The sequence below is a fragment of the Ammospiza nelsoni genome, chromosome 3 (assembly GCF_027579445.1).
Source record: "Ammospiza nelsoni isolate bAmmNel1 chromosome 3, bAmmNel1.pri, whole genome shotgun sequence".
Classification (NCBI taxonomy): Eukaryota; Metazoa; Chordata; class Aves; order Passeriformes; family Passerellidae; genus Ammospiza; species Ammospiza nelsoni.
Window position 1 is genome coordinate 21,212,947 of NC_080635.1, and position 19,714 is coordinate 21,232,660.

Below are 19,714 nucleotides of genomic sequence, written 5' to 3' on the forward strand. Positions count from 1 at the left end.
AGCCTTGGAGTTTTGGAATTTACCTTTCCATCATGTGCAAAACTTGATTCAAGCGTAGATAAAATCAAAAAGGGTCGTTGGCCTCTTTAGCTGTCCAGGCAAGCTTCACCCTCAAACTTGACTGTTTCTAGAGGAATTGCATAATGATGACAATTTGTTCAAATGGCAAGCAGGAAAATCAACACAGCGTGCGTGGTCAATAATTTCTAACTTCTGAGAGCAGATCAAAGAGGAAGGCAGCAGGGAGGAGGAGTAGCCTTATATAAGAGTGTATAAAAGTGTAAAGGAAAAAGTCTCAGTAACTGAGATAGCGTTACAAAGAGATAATAGAATTCAAAAAGATTTTTTTTTAAAAAAACAAACAAAGTAGTTAACTGGAGAATTCAACTCCTGGAACATAAACTGAGCACGCTAAATGGAGCAGTAATCTGAAGCAATATTTTTTTGGACATGTTGCTGCTCCCATATTTGACCTGAAGGCCCCCTTTTACACTGTAAAAGTGTGTGAAAAGCACAGGCAGATTTGAAATCTTTACCACCAAACACTAGTGATAGGAGGAACAGGCACTGAAGCTAGGCTTCCCAGCGGAGCATAGCACAGATCCCTGTGGTCCTCAGGGCCAGGGAAAAATGGGAAAAACCCAGGGGTGTGAAGGTGTCTTCACTGGTGGCTACTGGGCATGTGTCCTGATGAATGTTGTGGAGGAAGGGGAATACAATGCTATTAGAGCCCCTCTTCTGCTTGTGATGTGGTGTGCATGGCTGAGCAAGGCAGGTTTCTTTAGAAGTAGTAGGGTTGAGTATTTTTCTCACCAAGTTATTTAAATTTTAAAAAAGTACAGCAGCAAAGGAAAAAGGGATATTGCAAATAAGCAGAGCATCTCATGTGAAACAGCAATGTGAACAGAGCACACAAGAAACTGAAAATCAGTGCGAAAGTGTCCCTAAGAGTTTAAGGCAGGTATCGAGGTGGACTGGCAAAGGAGGCAGTGGTTTGGCTGAGGTCACTCTGCAGGAATGGAAAGGCAGAGCACTGAAGGCTATGTGAGCAGTGATATACACAAGCACAGGAAAGCACAACTACAGTTACAGCCAGGACCCTGCAGTCAAAGAATTTAGGAGCAATTTTGTTACAGTGAAATAAACTACAAAGGTCAGGAATCAAAGCAAAAGAACAGTATAGGGAAAATAATTTTGTCTGTGTGTTAATGTTGGTTTTATAAGCCCCCCCCCAAGACTAATCATAAAATTATATTAATGGTGGGTCTTGAGATGTGTGGTTTTTCTATCATCAGCCCAAATTGGAGGGGACTATTTTGTGTTGAAGTAGCTTGACTTTTCTGCTTGCAGAAAATTTTCCTTTTGCTCCCTCCCCCACCTCTTTCTTCTATTATTTATTCTTTTCTAAACTTCAGCAGTTGTCTGAAGTAACTGTACTCCAGGATCCCACAGTTGGATAAAAAGAACAAAATACAGAAAGATAAGTTCTTAAAATCACTCTGGGCTTTCTTTAATGGTAATCATTAGCCCTGTTCTGAACTCTATTGACAAAATGCTGGAGTAGTCTTGAAAGCTGAGCAAGTGCTCTCTTAAAGGAAGAACTGGTTAATTAGAAGATCTAATGCGAGTGACCTAATTCTGCAGCTCAGCGCTAACTTTTCCAGCACACAATAACCTGAAGATTGGAAATGATACCTATTGATTCATTTAAGTCAACAAGTTGAAATCTGGAGTGGAAAGTTAATTTCTCCTTAGCTATTTAAAATCATCATCTTTACAGGCCACTACTAGGTATTTTTTGCCTGCAATTTGATCAGCAGCTTGGAACTCATGTATTAATATGTACAGGGAGGCACAGACACACAGAGAAGATATTTAATGGTCAAAGAATGAGGGCACCATGCCTTTATTCATGAGAGGCAGAGCTCAGTGTTACTAAGCTATCTAGTAGCAAGTGCAAATGTCCCTGGTTTTTAAAAAAAATAAATAGAAATTTACTTTTAATCACTTAAACAGCTGTTGTTGCTCACTGTTGAGCTGTTGTTGTTATTGCTAAGGGAATGTGAATAGTTTCACCATAAATCAGAGCCTACAAAATGTCACTGATTTTGGAATCCAGGTATAGGTTCTTTTAAAGGATACAGTGTTTTCTTTCCCATCCCCTCAGCTTTAAGTAGCAAAAGTGTGTAAATATTTTTTTCTGGATTCAGATGAATATTTTAGGCATATCTCAAGAGGATCCTATAAATTATTCTTCACTAGGATTGGTAAAATTTATGTGTAACCTACCAGCATTGTTCTGGTTTCCTTTTTCTGTAGATGAGATGCTGATAAACTGTGGTTCCTTACAACCTCTTGCTGCAGTATTCCACCTGAATTTCAGGAACAGCTGCAACTGTGTATCTTCAGAAAGGTGTGCTTCAAAGAAGGGTTTTCACATCCCACTTTGGGTGTTCAGTTAGGGCATGTGAATATCCTTCTGGAGGACCTCTGCTCCATGCACTGGCTGTGTTTGGATGCCTGCAGGATCCCTGAAACAGAGCCAACCCAGACACCTGAGATGTGGCTCCAGAGGCTGCCCTGTCCATAACGATGGGCTGCGGGGTGAGAGCGCGTACGCGTCCTGCTCTGGTGCTGGGAACTCGCGCCCGTAACTTCACTGGGCTTCCTGAAAGGGGCTTGGGAGGCACCAGGACAAAGCAACTGCTTAGCTTCTCGCAAGAATGAAGGTTTTGAGGTCTTTTCAAGAGAGATGTTGGGAATTTGGCTGTAGACCAGACTTGTTCTTCTTTTAGGCTGACTTAACAGTTCCATAGTGCAAAGACTGAGCTGTGAAGATCATGGCCAAGGAATAAACTGGTCGTCCTAAAAAACTAAATTATTTTTCTTTTTTTTTCTTTTTCCATTTTTTACAATTTTTAATTAGAGTCTTTGATGCTGTTAAATAAATTAAGTGAGCCTGTTTGAAAGAGATAATTTGTAGGGATCATATATATCAAAGAGAAGAGTTAGCTGAGAAAAGAAGCATTGAAAATGTCCTCAAAATAATTGGCAAAAACTATTTGATGCAGGTTTTTAGTCATAAGGAATTACAGGTTTATGAACACAATGTAGCTAATGCTCAGTACTGCTATTTCACTACTACTTCATAAATCAGACATGAATATAACATAGTTTGAATCTTATCTGTGGCATATGTTGGTGGTGCAGTGTGGGTTCAGGTTGTTCTATTGACTTGATCCTTGGATTGCTGGCTGTATTTTATCCTTATTCTGTAATGCATGAATTAACAGCCTAGCCTTTTGACTGGAACTGGAATAAGCTGGGGAACAGTGCACTGACTTGTGATGAGAGATGGGATGAAGCTCATATATGTGGATGTTCCTTCAGTGGGAGGGATTCAGACTACTCTTATTTTCAAGCATTTCCAATGTGCTGAGTTATAATAATGAAAGGAATTGAAGTAAAAATCCAGTATGCTGATTTGAGTAGAGTGTAGTCACTTGCACAATATGGCAACATTTACCTCTAATAATTTGTAATTCAGCTCCAGTTTGTAGTAACTGAATATGATTTCAGTTGATGGAGTTTTAGGTTGAGGGTTCAGTTCTGTATAGATAATTCTTCCCTGTGGTAATAAATTTTTCCCATATAGTTGGTAGTTTCACAAGAGAAACTGGCAGGAGCATTCCTACACCTTCTCACTTTTGTAAGGCTTTATTTCCTTCCAGGCATGAGTTAAGCCATGTTGATAACCTAAGGAAGCTGTTGCATGTCTGGTTTTTTGATTTGTTTGTTTTTGTTGGTTTTTTTTTTTTTTTTTAATCTGTAAGAATGAGCCCTGGGAAAATTGGCAGATGTAAAATTATTTAGTCAAATCTAGATCAGAGACTGTAGGAAACTTATAAAGTACTTAATGCATAATAACACATGAATTTAATTGAAGATGAATGCATAGTAATAACAACTGGGATAGAAAGGTTTTGCTACTTGTCTGCCTAAAAGTTTTACTGTTTGCCTAACTGTGCTATAAAATAACTGTAAGAACTCAGGAAAGGAACCCAGCCACCAATACCAGTGGTTCCTTGACAACATCTGCTTACTGCACAGCTTCAGTCAAAAAACAGGTTTTTAGGTACATGAGGAGAGAATAAAGAATAATATGGGAACTACAGTAATGCCATTATGTAAATGATGCTGGTTCATCAAGTGGGTGACACTGTCTCAAACAGGGTATTACAGATTTACCAGGAGCTCAGAGTGAGGCAAGAAGAATGATCAGGCACATGGGAAAATTGTCATGTGAGGAGAGATTGAAAAGACTGGGATTGCTACCTTCGAGAAGAGATGAATAAAAAATAACATGATAAGGCTCTAAAATTCATTATTTTGCATAGAGAAGGCAGTTTGGGAAGAGTTTTTCTCTCTTTCTCTTGATACAAGAACAGGGGAACATTACAGAAAGATGGCTGATAAATAATAATTTTTCACCTGATGTGCAATTAGGTAATGGACTTCTTTGCTCTGGGAAGTTGCTAAGGGATTTAATGAGTTTTAGGAAAAGGTCTGGTGATTTATATGAATGAGAATATTCTGTGTTGTCATGATCTATTGAAAAAAAGACTACTAAGAGAGATCTGAAATTATGTGCTTTAAATTTGCACTCTTAATTGCTAGGAGACATTGCAAGGATGCTTTCCTGGGGGATGGGTTATCCCAGATCTGCCTCGTGCACAGGGTTTTTTTCCATTTTCTGCTGACACATCACATTCTGCTTATAGTTCTAGATGGAACTAGATTTGAGCCCATGTGGCAATTTCTGTGTTCCTGGTTGTTCATTGTCAGGCTATTTAATTGGCTGTTGATGCCAGCTCAAATTTACAGCCATATTATGTTGTGTATGCTACTTGTGGCATGAACTGTCCTTTTGTTTGGAACTTCTTCAGCATTTACAAGACAGTAGGTCATGGTCTATGAGCACAGTGGTAATACAAACAAGGAATAGTAATTGTCCATGTGATCATTTAGAAACCATTCCCCAACTACAGGAATAAATTACTACTGGTCGTAGCAGTTATGCATCTTCTACAGAATTGTTTATTATTGCAGTTGTCACACTTTTATCTCTGTGCAGGAAAGAGCTTGTGGCAGGAGAGAGAACATTTCCCCTTGAAAAACCAGGGTCCAAGTCCATTTTGAGGTCTTCACTCAAATAATGTTTGTTACTTCTGCCTAATCCCAAACTAGCAGAACGTCACACCACAAGACCCGCTTTACAAATCTCGACTCAGCATTTGAGTTAGTCAAGAAAAATGCAGTACCTTTGGCCTTTGGAGACTGTCAGGGCCATATCCTTCCTGTGATACTTGTGTAGCAGTTAACCACACTCCTACAGAGTGCCCTAGAGAAAATACACTCTGTGCCATAGCTGTCCATTCTCTGTTCCTCCAGTGATTGCTTGCTGGTTGAAAAGCAGCCTGTAGACTGCCTGCACACACAGTTCTGTGCATGTATAACTTTGTGTGTATATACCCACAGATATATGTACCTGAATATATAATTAAGTGCATACACGTCTTAAAACTTTTCAGAGGAGATGACCACCTCCGGCCATTGGAAATTCTTCTAGGGAGCTCAGCAAACCCGTGAGGTCCCAAAAGGAAGTGCTGAAGAACTTGGCAATCCCACGAGGTTAATAAAGTTCACTGTTGCTTAAATTAGATCAGTGTAATTCACTGCATCTCTAGTGGAAATTAAATTTGTGCTTAAAACTAAAGAGCAAGCTAGCCAGGTTCAGGAGCACATTTGGGATGCAAAGTACATTAGGCCTGTTGCAAGCTGGTTATTGTTTCCAGTGCCTTGAACTCTTCAGGTGAAAGTACTCTCTGATACAAGGAGTTACTTGTGGTATTATGCATACCATTTGTGATCTGAACTCCTCGTACTTTTATTATTTTATTTTTATTATTTCCTCTCAACTCTTCCAAGAAAAAAGGAGGAGAAAATCTGGAGAAATCTGTTCAATCCTTATGGCAGACTAATGAGATACTAACCATCAAGCCTCCTCCTTTGTGCAGATATTTATCTGCATTGACAAGCCAGTTTGCTGCACTGCTTTGATTCTCACGAGTATACAAGAGAGAATCAAATGGGGTTGTTAACGCAGCCTGTAAGAGGCCATCAAACCTTCCGTCTCTCTGACATAAATCTGTGTTTTTGTTGTTTTCTGCAAACAGTGTATGAGGTTTCTGCTGCGTTCGGAAATGGACGTGCAACATGGTTGAAGGATTATTGTTTTTCCCCCTCCCTTGGAAATGACTATGTGGAGTTTTCCATAGATACTTAGCATGGAAGAGCAGCTGTGGTTTCTTATCAGATGTCATTATTAAAAAAATAAAACCATTATAGGTTCTAAGTATAGGCAGATTTTTTTGTTAGGGTGCTACTCCCTAGTAGATTGCGCTAGGAAGCTGGAGATGAAGCTGCTGTATGCAGACAAATCCATATTGTTGCTGTCTGCATGCTCACTGTGAAACTGCTCTACAGCTATACAGTTTGAAAGCAGAATCTCATGAAAGTAAAATCAGCATAAAAGTCAGGTTTAGACTTCTATATTCATATTTATGAATTTGAAAAACCTCCGCCATGATCTTATCTGGAGCTGTGGTAGCAGTTGACAACAAATGTGCCCTTGAGAAAACTGTGTATAGTAATGCAATGGAATTGTGGATATTCCCCCCTAGTACTAGTTGCTTGCACTGATGTTGTTATTAATAACAACAGTGATAATTATTTTTAGAAGCTTGGGTGCCACAGAAGGTTTCTGCTGGCCTGCAACTATTGCTCAGCCAACTGGCTTTGTGTTTGTAATAGCTACCATTGGGTTTGATGGGTTTACCTTTATACTCTGTTAACAATGCTACCATTGGGTTTGATGGGTTTACCTTTATACTCTGTTAACAATACAGGGTGACTCTGTTCTCCCACACTGTTGGGTTTATGGGCTGCTGAAAATTCAAGGGAATTAAATTTGTTCTGAAGTACTCAGCTTATTTCACTACTGCTGTACAAGCCACATTAGTTTGCATTCATTTCTCAAACAGAGAATCCCCGGTTTTCCCCATTAGGTTTTTCTGTAGACTCATGAGCATTCTAAATAAAATTCAGTCTTTTTTAACAGACTAGAAGTAAAATTTCCTCTTGTCCCTTTTCATTATCCTGATGAAAAAGTTCAGTTTTTTGCAATTACAAATACTCTGTTCAGGCTTTTGAGGTGGTCAGGTAGAGATGCCTTGGAGCATACTGTGATGTTTGACAAGATTAGGTAAAAGAATTAGGTTTTTTATTTTCTCAGATAGCAATCTCTACTGTTACCTGAAAATGTCTTAATAGAAAACTTGACACAGAATGCTAACTGAGGACTAACAGGCTGAATATGCCACAAAGAAGATACTTCATAGCAAGTGTAAATGTAGCAGTATAAAAATAAGAAAATATGATAAATCTAATTTTGATTCAACTTATATGTATAAAATTTTAATACCATTTAAAAGACACAGCATTTAGGTTTATGAGGTGAATTCTGCAGTCTTTGGACAGAAACCCATTAAATTCAGGGCCTGAAGACTGGACAGTTTAGAATATGCAAGACTAAGCAGAGAGAGTTTCAGGGGTATTATAGAGACAAGGTAGCAGTCAGGAAGGAGGAACATTATAATACTTATAACAGTATTTCTTACACTAATGACTGGGACTCCTAGTCAATAGATTATGGAACCTACTTTCCTATGGGAATTTCATTCATTGAAGGTGTTCAACTGATTAAGTAAACTGCCCAGAGTGCCAATTAAAAGGGTAGACTTAAATTTTCCATATTTGCAGTACATGGAAATCAAAGCCAGCCTGATCTTTATGGCAACCCCTTTTACACAGTCCGAGTGTCTACGTTGTTTAAAGGGCTGGTATCTCATTGTTTAAATAGCCTTTTGCTAAGTAAAAATGTAATAGTGTTGATGATTGCCTTCAGATTTGCCTGTCAGGATGGGCTTTCAGGGCTGTAGTCCTGAGTGTTTCTTTCTGCTTTGTGCCCATTTTATTAATAAATGAAGCAGACAGGTCTTTGAACTTCCAAAGGGCACAAATGCCCGTGTCTCTGTTAGCCTGAGGTCACATCTTCATGTCTGTGTGTGGCATTTTGGTCTGGGTCTGTGTTTCCTTCTCAATGGAAGCGGTTGCTGAATGGAACATTTGATCAAGGATCTTCAAATTAGACTTCTGTAATTCAGATGTAATTAAAGTTACTGGTCAGGCAGAGAGGAAGTTGTACAAGTAGAGGGGGAAAAAGGACAGAGAGGAATGAAATGAGCAAAGTGGGGGGAAGAATTAATATATGGATAAGATAATAAGACAAGTAACTAAGAGAAGGAAAGAGCAGCAACTGAGAAAATTAAGATGAGAGAAACTGGGAGGTGATTATTTGCAGAGATTATTTTATTTGAAGAGTTACTAATCCCAGTGCTCTGAGATGTTACTTGTTTGGCAGCACAGTGACATTTTTGTTGAGAAGCAAGGGCATGGCATAAGTTTTCCAGGATGGATGCAAGGATTTGTTTTGTTATCCAAATACAAATAAATCTGAAGCTTATGAGGATCAGGGAATATTTTATGTTGCTTCTGCTGGGAATTGTCCCTTGGTTCCTTGTTGCAGTTCCCACCTGAACAAGGTCTTCATGGATGTCTTTGCATTGCCGAGAGGGGAGCAACAGCATCACCCTTGTTGTTGCCTGCTCAGGTTTTGCTTCCAGCTTCAGCAGCAGGTTTGCTGCCCTCCTTTTGTGCCTGCTGGGGAAGATGGATCAGCAGTGGTGGGAAAGGGAGCTGACAGGTGCGTGGGGTTACTCTGCGTGACAGCGTTTGACATCTCAAAAACAAGAGGATAGACCTTGTTTCAGATTGGGCTCTAAATAAACTTTGATTTCAGGATCAGGCCTGCAGGACCTGCAGAGAGTTGTTGGTTCAGTTTACTCTTACCAGAACGTATTTTGTCTTAACCTGCATCGGCCCTTGAAAGTGGAAAGTCTGCATTTGATAATTATGACTTTATTTTCACTTGCTCTTTCAATAATGGGGCTTTAAAACTGGGTACAATTTCTTGATTATTAAGTAGCAAATATGAACCTAATACACTGGTGCATTAGGAGGTGCATGCACCTTCAAAGAGTGACCTTTACTTTTTTTATAATCTGTAAAGTATGGGGCACACCTGTATCATGGAGAGCATAAAGGACTCGCTCCCCGTGGCTTGTTCACCTGTGGGGCAATACACGACACACACTGCAACATATTTCTGTGGAAATATGGCTTGTGATATTATATGACTCTAATAATCAGGAAATACTTGGCATTATGGAGCATTTAGTATTTGTCTTTGAATTGCTGTAGACCTGATTACTTCTGATGCTCAGGAATAAATCTGATGAAGAGAAAAAGGAAAAATGCTGGGATCAGTGTTGGTGGCTGTTACTAACAGTAAATAAAAGTACAAGCATTCTTTCAAATGTTTCTTATAAACCAAAGATATTTTGTCAGCCACTTACTTGTGAACACGCTTTTTTCTCTTTGATAAAAGTACTTGTTAAAAAAGGGATCCATTGATTGTCCAGTAAAATATATATTAAGGATTAGGGTTTGTAACTCCACAGAGTTACAAACATCTTTGCCCAAAATTTTGCTGCAGAGAGCTTTTAGCATTTATTTTTATTTCTTAGCAGAGAACAATTGTTCTTCAGAAGAATGTTATTTGGGATTCAAGATTATTTTTGAACACAAGAGGGGATGTATACCTGCCAATATTTCTACTCTTTGAGGAGAGATGTGTAGGAAAGACATAAATACACTACTTCTACCTCACACTGGAGAGCTTTCTGGAAAAGTGACAGGCTGGAAACACAGTAGCTAGTTTTTCTCCAGAAAAGGGAGGATTTGGAATTGACTGGCTTGCATGTGATGCTGATTTTTCCTCCCCCCTTATTTTTTTCTTTTTAATTTTCTTTATGACCTCTTCCAGCCCTCACCCCTCCCAACACGAGATGGCTCTGTGGGATAATAAGCCTGGCCAGTTTGGGATCTGAACACAATCTTACTCGCTCTCATGTTGTTTGGCACTTGAACAGGAGTGACAGGCTTTGGTTCCTTTATCAAATAACTCAGTGTATCTATTTTTGTAAGCCGTGTCATTGGCTGAAAAATGCAGGTCCCTCTACAATTATGGGGCATGACCGGGAGCAGCAGAGGCGGCCGGGCTTCTCTTGGATTCCTACCAGTTAATTGAAATTCTACTCCAGCCAGTTGAGATGGGAAGTGATACGAAGATGTGGAAAAACCTGAGTTGAATTGATTTTCTTTCTCCCTCTTTCCCCCACCTTTTTTTTTTTTTTTTTTTAATGAGAAAAGAAAAAGACAATTATTTGTGTTTATTAAGGGAGCTTAATACAAGTCCTGAGAGACAGACCACAAAAGAGTGGGGGCTTACATGTATTGCTGGTTTTGGCTTCTTTTGCATTTTTGAAATGAAGAGAGAGAAAAAATTTGCATACTTTCCTCATGTTGACAAGTATCTGTGGCTTAGTGTGCTAAATATAACCAGGGAATATCTGTATAAACTATATAACATTAGTACTGTGCCATTATAGAGGATGTTTTTGGTATACCTGCCCACCAGTGTTTGCCTTACATGACTTTTCCTTACCTCTAAGAACTATGATAAGGTAAGCATCAATTCTACTTAGTTTTAATTCTTTCTTGATGAACAGATACTGAGGATTCTTTTGCTGTGAAGCTTTTGTCTGTAGGGCTTAGGGCATCATACGCTGGTAACAGTAAGGCCAAAAAATTGTTTCAGGCTTACCTTGAGCAGCAAAACATTTTTTCCATTGCCCCCATCGTGCGAGCACTTGCTATAGGAGATGTCTGTCCTCTTACTCAGCCCAGTCACTTGGATTACCTTTTGGTCAAAAGAATCTTTTTTCTTCTTACTTTGCAAGAACACATATATGTGTTTGTTTCAAATTCATGACTTTGTAATTCATGCCAGACTCAACAGATTTAAGAAAAGTGAGAAGAGAGTTAAAATCTATTGTATGCAAGTGCATTAGAGATATTACCTCTTTATTTTCATAAATACCCTTGTAAATGTGTTGTAATTTGCCAAAATATGCAAGCTGCCAAAATACGCCCACCTTTGTTTATCAGATAAAGGTGTGGTAGCACTAGAAGGCATATGGGATAAATTTTGTTTTTTTTTCATGGAGGAATATGATAAGAGGCATTTGGCAGAAACTATTGTGAAATTTTCTTTAGCACTAGGATTGTTTATTGGTTCTTTTTTTGTTGTTGGGTTCTATTGGCTGCTGCTACTATAAATTTGAACCCATGAAGTGATGGCAACCTTTGCTTCTACAAACAGTAATGAAAGTTTAAGGTGATTAATACTCCTTTGAGTTGAGCCTTTGTATAAAAACCCACAATTGTTATAAACACATGTGCCATTATAGGCTTAATCCAGAATGAATGATTTTCCAGCACAATTAGGTAAATCTCCAAGTTATCAGTTCACCTGGCTGATTAAGCTCATTGAAATACCCTTGTGCACTAACTTGGAAATAGTTTGACTTTGCTAATATTGAAAAATAAGCATGAAATGGTATAAGCAATAAATAAATATGCCCTAGGCTTTGGCCACAATTTAAGGAGGAAAAATCTTTGGGAAAAGGCTGGAAGCATGATATTAACTGGGTTTGGTTTGATATTTGGACAAAGAAATCACTGCTCTGAGCTGAGCAGAGAGATAAGCGCCCTGACTTGCAATAGATTAAGAGCCCTGCATTGGTTAGAACAAACCATGTTTGAGACTCTCCCCAAGTGCCGCCACGTTTAGATTTAAGATTAACTGCAGCAGAATGGTGGAGCGGCTGTTTGTTTTATGAAACAATCACTAATGACATTAAACAGACGGTGCCCCTTCCAACACGATTGTTCATTTGCGATAAACTGAGAGAAGCCCACAAGAGATTGGAAAAGAAAACTCTTAAGTGCTTCATTTTCAGGCTCTTACAATGTCCTATTGGAGGTGACAATTAGTGAAAGAGAAGAAGAATCTTGGTCCTAACACATTTAGAAATTTTCTTTTTTTAATTTTTTTTATTTTTGGAGGGGAGGGGATTGACGACAACAATACAAATAATATGTAAATATTAGCTTTTCTCTATCTTTAAACCAAGGAACTGCATGGTAATAATATAATGACAAGGTTTTCTATGTGGATTTTTTCTAATTCTCTCCCTCCCCTTGCTTCTGTCAGTGTGAAGCCCACACTAAGCATTAACAGTATTAAAAAGAGCGTTATCTATTAGTTCAATTAGACATCAGACATTTACTTTCCAATGTATTTGAAGACTGATTTGATTTGGGTCCAATCATTTAAAAATAAGAGAGCAGAGCTGTGTACAGAGCTGTGTACAGATATCTGTAGCTCTGAAGTCTTAATTGCAAATTCAGATAAGGATTAGAAGGGGCTGTATCTCTGTAGACCAAAGGTATTTGCTAATACCTGAGATATAAAAGTGGTTAAATTCAATATTTACTAATTTAGGATTTCCACTTTGGATTTTGATTAAGCTTTTTGGTTGAAAACCCCATGTTATTAAGCTGTGATGAGGGGAAAAAGCAACTCTTTCATAACCCTCGCTTTAACGCTTTATTTCAAATAATTTATTTTGGACCTTCTAAAAGCTGCTGCAGTACTTCATGTAGAGGAAGAAAAAAAAAAAACAACACAGCAAAACAAACAAAAACATTGTCCAAGGCTTGTTGTAGCATTAAGCTTTTGTTTTGTACACAAAGAAATATATTAATAAAAAGTGGTTTTAAATGCTTATTACCGAGATGGTTTGTTTTGAAACACAGGCTTTTTCACAGCAGTTTTTACACTTCATTGTGTACCATGAAAGACACGCTAAGTAGAGGTTGTCAGGTTCCCATCTGAAGTAGACTACTGCTGGGGAATGGAGCCATTTATGATGCCACTCAAGCAGGACTAATCTAGAGTAGATCTCTTATAAATAACCAGCCAACAAAAATACCAAATCATTCTCTCTTTCTGATTGAAGCGGGCAGAATTGCTGTTTTAAAGAGCAGGACATGCTCCTTATGAAGACATATTGCAAGAATTGGTGAATCCCCTGAATGTAGTTGCCCAGCAAACCTCAGCCTTCTGGAGGAATCAAGGCATCATGTGGACAAGGTTTTTGAGAGTTATGCTTTGTTTTTCAGACTATCATTTGATAGACAGGTGCTCTCTGGTTATGTTTTTGCATTACTGACTCTGACTGTTGTAAATCTCTTGTTGTAAAACTTCACACTCTATGTATGTTCCAACCTGCTGTAAGTGATCTCCCTACATGGTGTAAATGCAGATTTATGAACCCTGCCTTCCCCAGGGTTCCTGAGATGCCATCTTTCTAGCAAGGGATGGGCCAAAGCTGCCTTTTGTGTTTCATGCGTGTTTTGGCAACATGGTGCTCAGCCTTCCAGTCCTTATTTACATGGCTAGTCCTTCTTATGAATAATTGAACTTCTGCATATTGCTTATGGAAAGGATAAAAGACAAACCATTTCAAAGTCATGTCCTCCCATTAGGAAATAGGTTCCTGCTTAAATAGAAGGATATTTGTAAATTTTGGAGGCTCGAGTGACTTCTCTGTGTTTATTCTTAGGCATCAGGAGTACATAATTAATTTAAAAATAATAATTCTGCATTATTGACATGAAGGACTGGGAGGTAAGTAGGAGAATACTTCTGGCTCCAAGGATATACTCAGCAATTTGCTGATTAACTTGCCTCTTGTTTTGAAAACTACCTATTGCTTTAGGGACTCATAAAATCTGGAAGGCACCAATTCAGAACACTCTGGTACAGAGTGCAGCCAGCACTGGTGCTGGTGTCACTCACAGTGCACCTTTGCCATGCCAGCATCCACACTCTTGGCTCTTTTGGAGGAAAAAGGCTTGGTGAGAAGTAATCTCTGAATGAATAAACCCCCCATCATGCTGTTAAGGTCTAAGTTCAGTGTTCACCTGGTTTTAAGACTAGAGCAGTTTTGTCAAGTTTGCTTTGTTTCCATCATCTTGCATTTAGTTTCTTGCAAATTTCAGATTGACTATTAATACAGTTCCTTTTGTTAAAAAAAAAAAAAAAAAACAAAATAAGACAGAGGTCAAATAATTAGTTATAGAAAAACCTGAAGGGTGATTGCTAAGAAAATGCAAGAAATGGCATCTGTAGAATTTTCTACAATAATATTTATAGGTAAATCTTTGTTCTGGCTTTGTACTAGGTTAGGTATATGAATTCATTCCACAAAGATGACTTTAAAATTCTGTAAAATCATTATGTGGGTGATATATTAATGTTTTCTAGGACTTTGGATGCTTTCTGGAAGCTGCTAATGTCTAAATAGTTGTGCATATAACTGCAGTTTAGATATTTCATAATGCATCTTCGAGCCATGTTGGTTAGTGTTCCTGGCAGGTCAATAATAAAAATTACCTTTCTGTAATTGTTGTTTGATAAAGGTATTTTCTTATTTCATCTGTCTCTAGATTAGTTTTGTGCTGGTATGGGTCCATTGTGTCTCTATTGAAGCAAATCCCTTCAAGTCCAAAGTTGGCGATGTACATAGCAATAACATTTGGCCCAATGTAGTCATAAGCATCCATCAAGTAAAACCTGTGGACTAAGAACCGGTAAATTCTCATACCTGTATTGAGGTGCACACACTACTGTCTGATGTGAAGAACAACAGGAAAATAATGCTGATACTGTTACTGAGAAGGCAGACAGGACAATTAGTATTTTGGTACAGTGGACAACACCTTGGACAAAACATAGGAGTGGGATCACGTAGCAGAGACAAGTTATGCCATGTGTCCTTCAAAATATTTGAATTTATGGTTTTGGGATCTAGCAGATTTGTAATAAACTTTCCTTTAAAGAATACTTATGACTTAGGGGAAAGAGGAATGCTAGAGCAGGGTAGTTTCTGCCCTAGGTAAAGACTGAGCAATGACTGCGAGACAGCCAAGTGTGACATCCAGGGTGATGGTAGGGGTAGTGCTCAGTGCTGAGCTGCTGAAGGCTGGTCAAGGAAAATAGACAAGTGAATATTAGAAAAATACAAAATAGACAACTTGAATATTTATGTAAATTATTTTTTGGTCTTAGTTTAACATTTATATAGAACTTCTCTGGTAAAGTGGCAATGAGTTGCTCAAAATGGTTCCTTAAAATAGAGTTCATCAAAGTTCTTGTCTTTATCCTACTTTTCAACATTTCTCCTTTTTCAGGTACTCTATATATGTATTATCTGTCTGTGTATTTTTATGACTTTTGGCGTATTGCAGTTTTGTTGTATACAAAATGTCTTGGGGTCCATATCTCTGTCTCTTGTTTATATTTTTAGCATAGAAATAAGCAAGAATTAGTCTGTCTCCAACACCAGAATATGTTCTTTTTTGTGTTGGGCAGTATCACAGATCCTCTTTGTGTCTGGCTATTACTTGTCTCTCAAGACAGTCAGTAAGATACAATTGAGTGTCATCAGTGTGGTAGCACTTAATATAAAAAGTTGAATTGGAATGATAATGCCTTATAGCAAGGCTTGTATTTTACCTGTTAGTTTGCAACGTCTCTTATGACTGCCTGAAATAAATGGAGGAATATGCAAAGGTCATTCTCTTCATTGGCACAAAAAATAAAGATAGAAAAGGCAGAATGTTTGTGTTAAGGTCATATTTAAAAAGAAAAAACAAAGAAAAAACAAACAAACCAAAAACACAAACCCCTTTGAAGTTAGGGAATAATCTTCTGACGTCAGAAAACTCCAAGGAGGGTTGCTTGAATAGCGTGTGGGCTTTTGACCTTTGCAGTATAGTCAAATAAAGAACATCTAGTACTTGCATTGACTATTCAGATCTTGTGGCCAAAAAGTCTTTAAACGTTCCAGATTGGAAGGTAGCAACTCATTATATTTCAGTCTGTCTTGGGACAGAAATTTGAGTTATTTTCCCTAATTGTGGATGTCTTGCCTTTGTGGTGAAAGTAACTTGAGTCTAGCTTTCAGATTTGAGCCTAGCTATTAACACAGTCTTAATGGTATCTTTGACTTGGACAAGATGCTAATATCTGAAGATACCCTAGAGATCTTGGTAGCTTTGAAAAGCTGATCACCTCTTCTAAAATTTAGGAGTCAGAAATGAAGCCACGAGGACTTTGCTGTCTGCAGTGTGAACTTAATTTCATTTTTCATTAACAATAAGTGATGAAATTACTGCATCAGAATATTAGTATTTCTTACATTTCTCCATATAAGTTACTCTGAACAAATCACAGTGCATTTACCAATTTTTCACAATATTAGCAACAATCTGTTAGTTGGTATTTAATTCTCTCTTGCCCAAGTTTCAATCTCCAAGGCTGAGGAATAAATCTCTTTCTTTAAATAGCAATGAGAGACTCTGGTAAGCATTTAATAAAACGTGGTGTTCATCTACTAGTATTACTAACAAAGTTTTTATCTTCTTGAGATTTATTCTGAGGGAAAAGGCTGCATTATTTTCTAAATGGTTGTTCTTAGTGCTTGTAGAGAAAAGGTAGTTTAAGGTGCAGAACCATTCTAATATACTTGCTCTGCATCTTTTATTGAAAGTACCACTTTCAGCAGCTGCATCTTTCCAGAGCTAAGTGAAACTGCTTAAAATACTTCAGTGGTGTAAGACAGCCTGATAAGCCCCTCTAACCCAGAGCTTTCAGGTGGTGCCCCAGGGTCTCCCAGTTACTGATGTCAGTAGCCAATATTTCTGCATTAGATTGCTGGGAATGCAGGTAACACACACTAAGCATCCTTCAGCTTCTGCACTTATCAGTGGAATTGCTTTACCTTGAACTATTGTACACAGCTACAGGTAAACAGAGGAGAATGTGGTGAGAAGGTACACAGGAGAAGGATTTATACCAGGAAAAGTTGTGTCTGCTTTGTTCAATGAACAAAAGAAAATAACGCTTTGAAAGGCTGCAAGTATTAGCGCGTTATTATCACATCCTACTTTCTGCAGGCAAAAAAAAAAAAAAATAGGAAGTTTAAAGGACAAAAAGAACTTTTCTGAGAGACAGAAATCCTCTCTCTACTATCTACGTATTTAGCATAGACGATGTGGTTTATGTGCTACAAGTACCACGGCTATTTTGTCTGTCTGGCGCGTGATGCGTTTGCCAGATTAGAAACATTAGTGCCCTCTATTGTTCATCACAGAACTGCAAATATTTTTACAGATTATGATCCTTATTATCGTTCTTGGTATCAAACAGATTTTAACAAAACCCACGCACAATATAAAGGCGTGCTTCCTCAGATGCTAAGGCATACTTTCTTCAGATAAACTGCTTCATCAAGAAGAGTGCATTTATTTTTTTCACTCTGTCAACATTCTGCTACAACTTTTTCTGCTTTATGAAATGCAATAAAATAAATTATAACCCCTACTAGGGGAGAATATCTTGAAATACCTATAGAAATAGATTTGCTCACAAACTCACTTCTTTCTGTGTGTATTTTTTTAGTAGCAAAGGTATTTTTAATCAAGCCATTCTCGAGTGTCTGAAAGTTTTTGAAATAAATATTGCCTATTTTTCCCCTCAAAATTATGTTTTATTTCAAGAAATTGGACTTTTATTATTTTTATAGGCTAGCAGAAACATGAGAGTGCAACTTTTCATAAGAACAATGGAAAAATAATATGGCCAAGCTGTGGTTTGTTTTCTTGGGTTTTTTTTTTTACTACATTAAAGTGAACTGCAAGAATGACAACTTCATTCAAGCAGATCATTTGGAATTACATTAAACAGCTGCTATTAAACAGCTGACAACAAAGGAGACCATTTTGATCTCGACAGCAGAGAGATTCGAGCAGCATGCTCCCTCAGTGATGCTATGAAGAACACATTGTGCTCTTGTATACCAACACGCAGTGTACTCCCCACTGTGCTTGTTGCCAAACACCGTTTTTTCAAATCACTTTGTATTCAGTCAGGGATCCGGGAAGTCCAAATCCAGCCAGACAAATGCAGAACAGCTTAGTTGAAGCAGCTTTAACAGGTGCCATCAGCACAGACTTGTCGAACCAGAGAGACAAGGCAAACAGCTATGGAGTGGTGGTCAATAGGGTGTGGATTTGCCCCACCGCACATGATGGCACGGGGTACTAAATAGCTTTGCTGGCACAGAGGCTGGTTTGTGGCACTTGGGTAGAGGGGAGGGAATGTGACAAGAAAAATACGTGGTCACTCCTTACAGACAGAGCCTGCTAGACTTTCATGCTCACATTAATTTGTTCCTCTCAGTCGTGCCAGGCTCCGAGTGGACCAGAATAGAATGAGCGTACCTGTAAAGGGATAAATGCAGTGAACGTAGGATTGATTTAAGAGGGTGCTTCCCATGCTTGAGATAGTTGACTGAAGGATGAGGAATAAAATAAGAGTGGAGATAATTGGATGGGTTCTTGTCTTATGCTGTCCTTGTCTGTCAGGGTACGAGAGGCATCCCTTCATTATATCATTGTAATCTGCCACTGCTCGTAATATGCCACGTGTGTTGCCCACAGAGTTGTGTTACCCTTCCCAGTGTGGAGCTGTCCTGCACTTTCAGTGCCTTTTCAGCCATGACCTTGACCCATTCCTGCTGACCTTCTTCTGGAGGTGTGGATTTTTTCTCAGGTGGTGTAACAGTGACAGGAAATAGGTTACAGTACTTAAAGCAATTTGTTGTTTTACCATTTTCTGTAAGGACATTGTGTAGTGGTCTCTGAATATAAAGGGACATAGTTGATCAGTGAACTAGAATATGTTTTACTGCCTTCTAGCAAAGGAAAATCCAGCAAATGAGTTGGCAAATGTTCAAATTTGAATTTCAGTTTGAAATTTAATATTTACAGTATTGAAGAAATATGAATCTTTAGCCCCCTGAGAAATTTTGCAAGGTGTTATGCTCAATTTCCATGTTAGGCCCTTAGTTTTAGTTTTATATCTGTATTTACATCAATACCTCTTGTCACTTTCACAGAAATTATGTGAAAGATGATGTCAAAAGTTGTCAGATGTGGCTCTGCCAGTCACAGAACCATTTTGCAGACTTGTTTTAAAGAACGCATGAAGTATCAGTAAGGAGGGAAATTATAAGCTTTGCATTAGAAGATGCTTAGCTGGGCCACAAACTGGACATTTTGTCTGTTTTACTGTAAGAAAAATTCTGCTTTTATTGTTGTTGTCATATTAATGATGGGTAAAACCAGGAAGGTGGCCTGTACAGAAGTGTTTGGAAATAAATGATTATGAGAAGTGTCTGCCCTCTATTCTTTGTCACACAGAATAGAAAGGAGTGAATTGTGCTCATGTTGGATGTGTGTGCCTCCACTGTAGAAGAAATAGTTTAAATCAGACTGTAATCATGATGTCCAGTGTATCTTGAGTTAAAAAATCCTTGTATGGAGACTTTTGTACTGCACTATGCAAAATAATTCAAGCTACATCACATATGAGTTATCTCAATGGTTAATTCTTCACCTTTGTTTCATGACATCTCTCAGCAGAATTTTCTGAAGAACT

The 19,714-nt window shown here is 38.2% G+C and overlaps 1 protein-coding gene across 7 annotated transcripts in view; it reads left to right on the forward strand.

Annotated features, from left to right (window-relative positions):
- Window positions 1–19,714, forward strand: part of ESRRG (estrogen related receptor gamma) — a 372,987-nt gene that overhangs the window by 179,711 nt on the left and 173,562 nt on the right. The window lies entirely within an intron of this gene.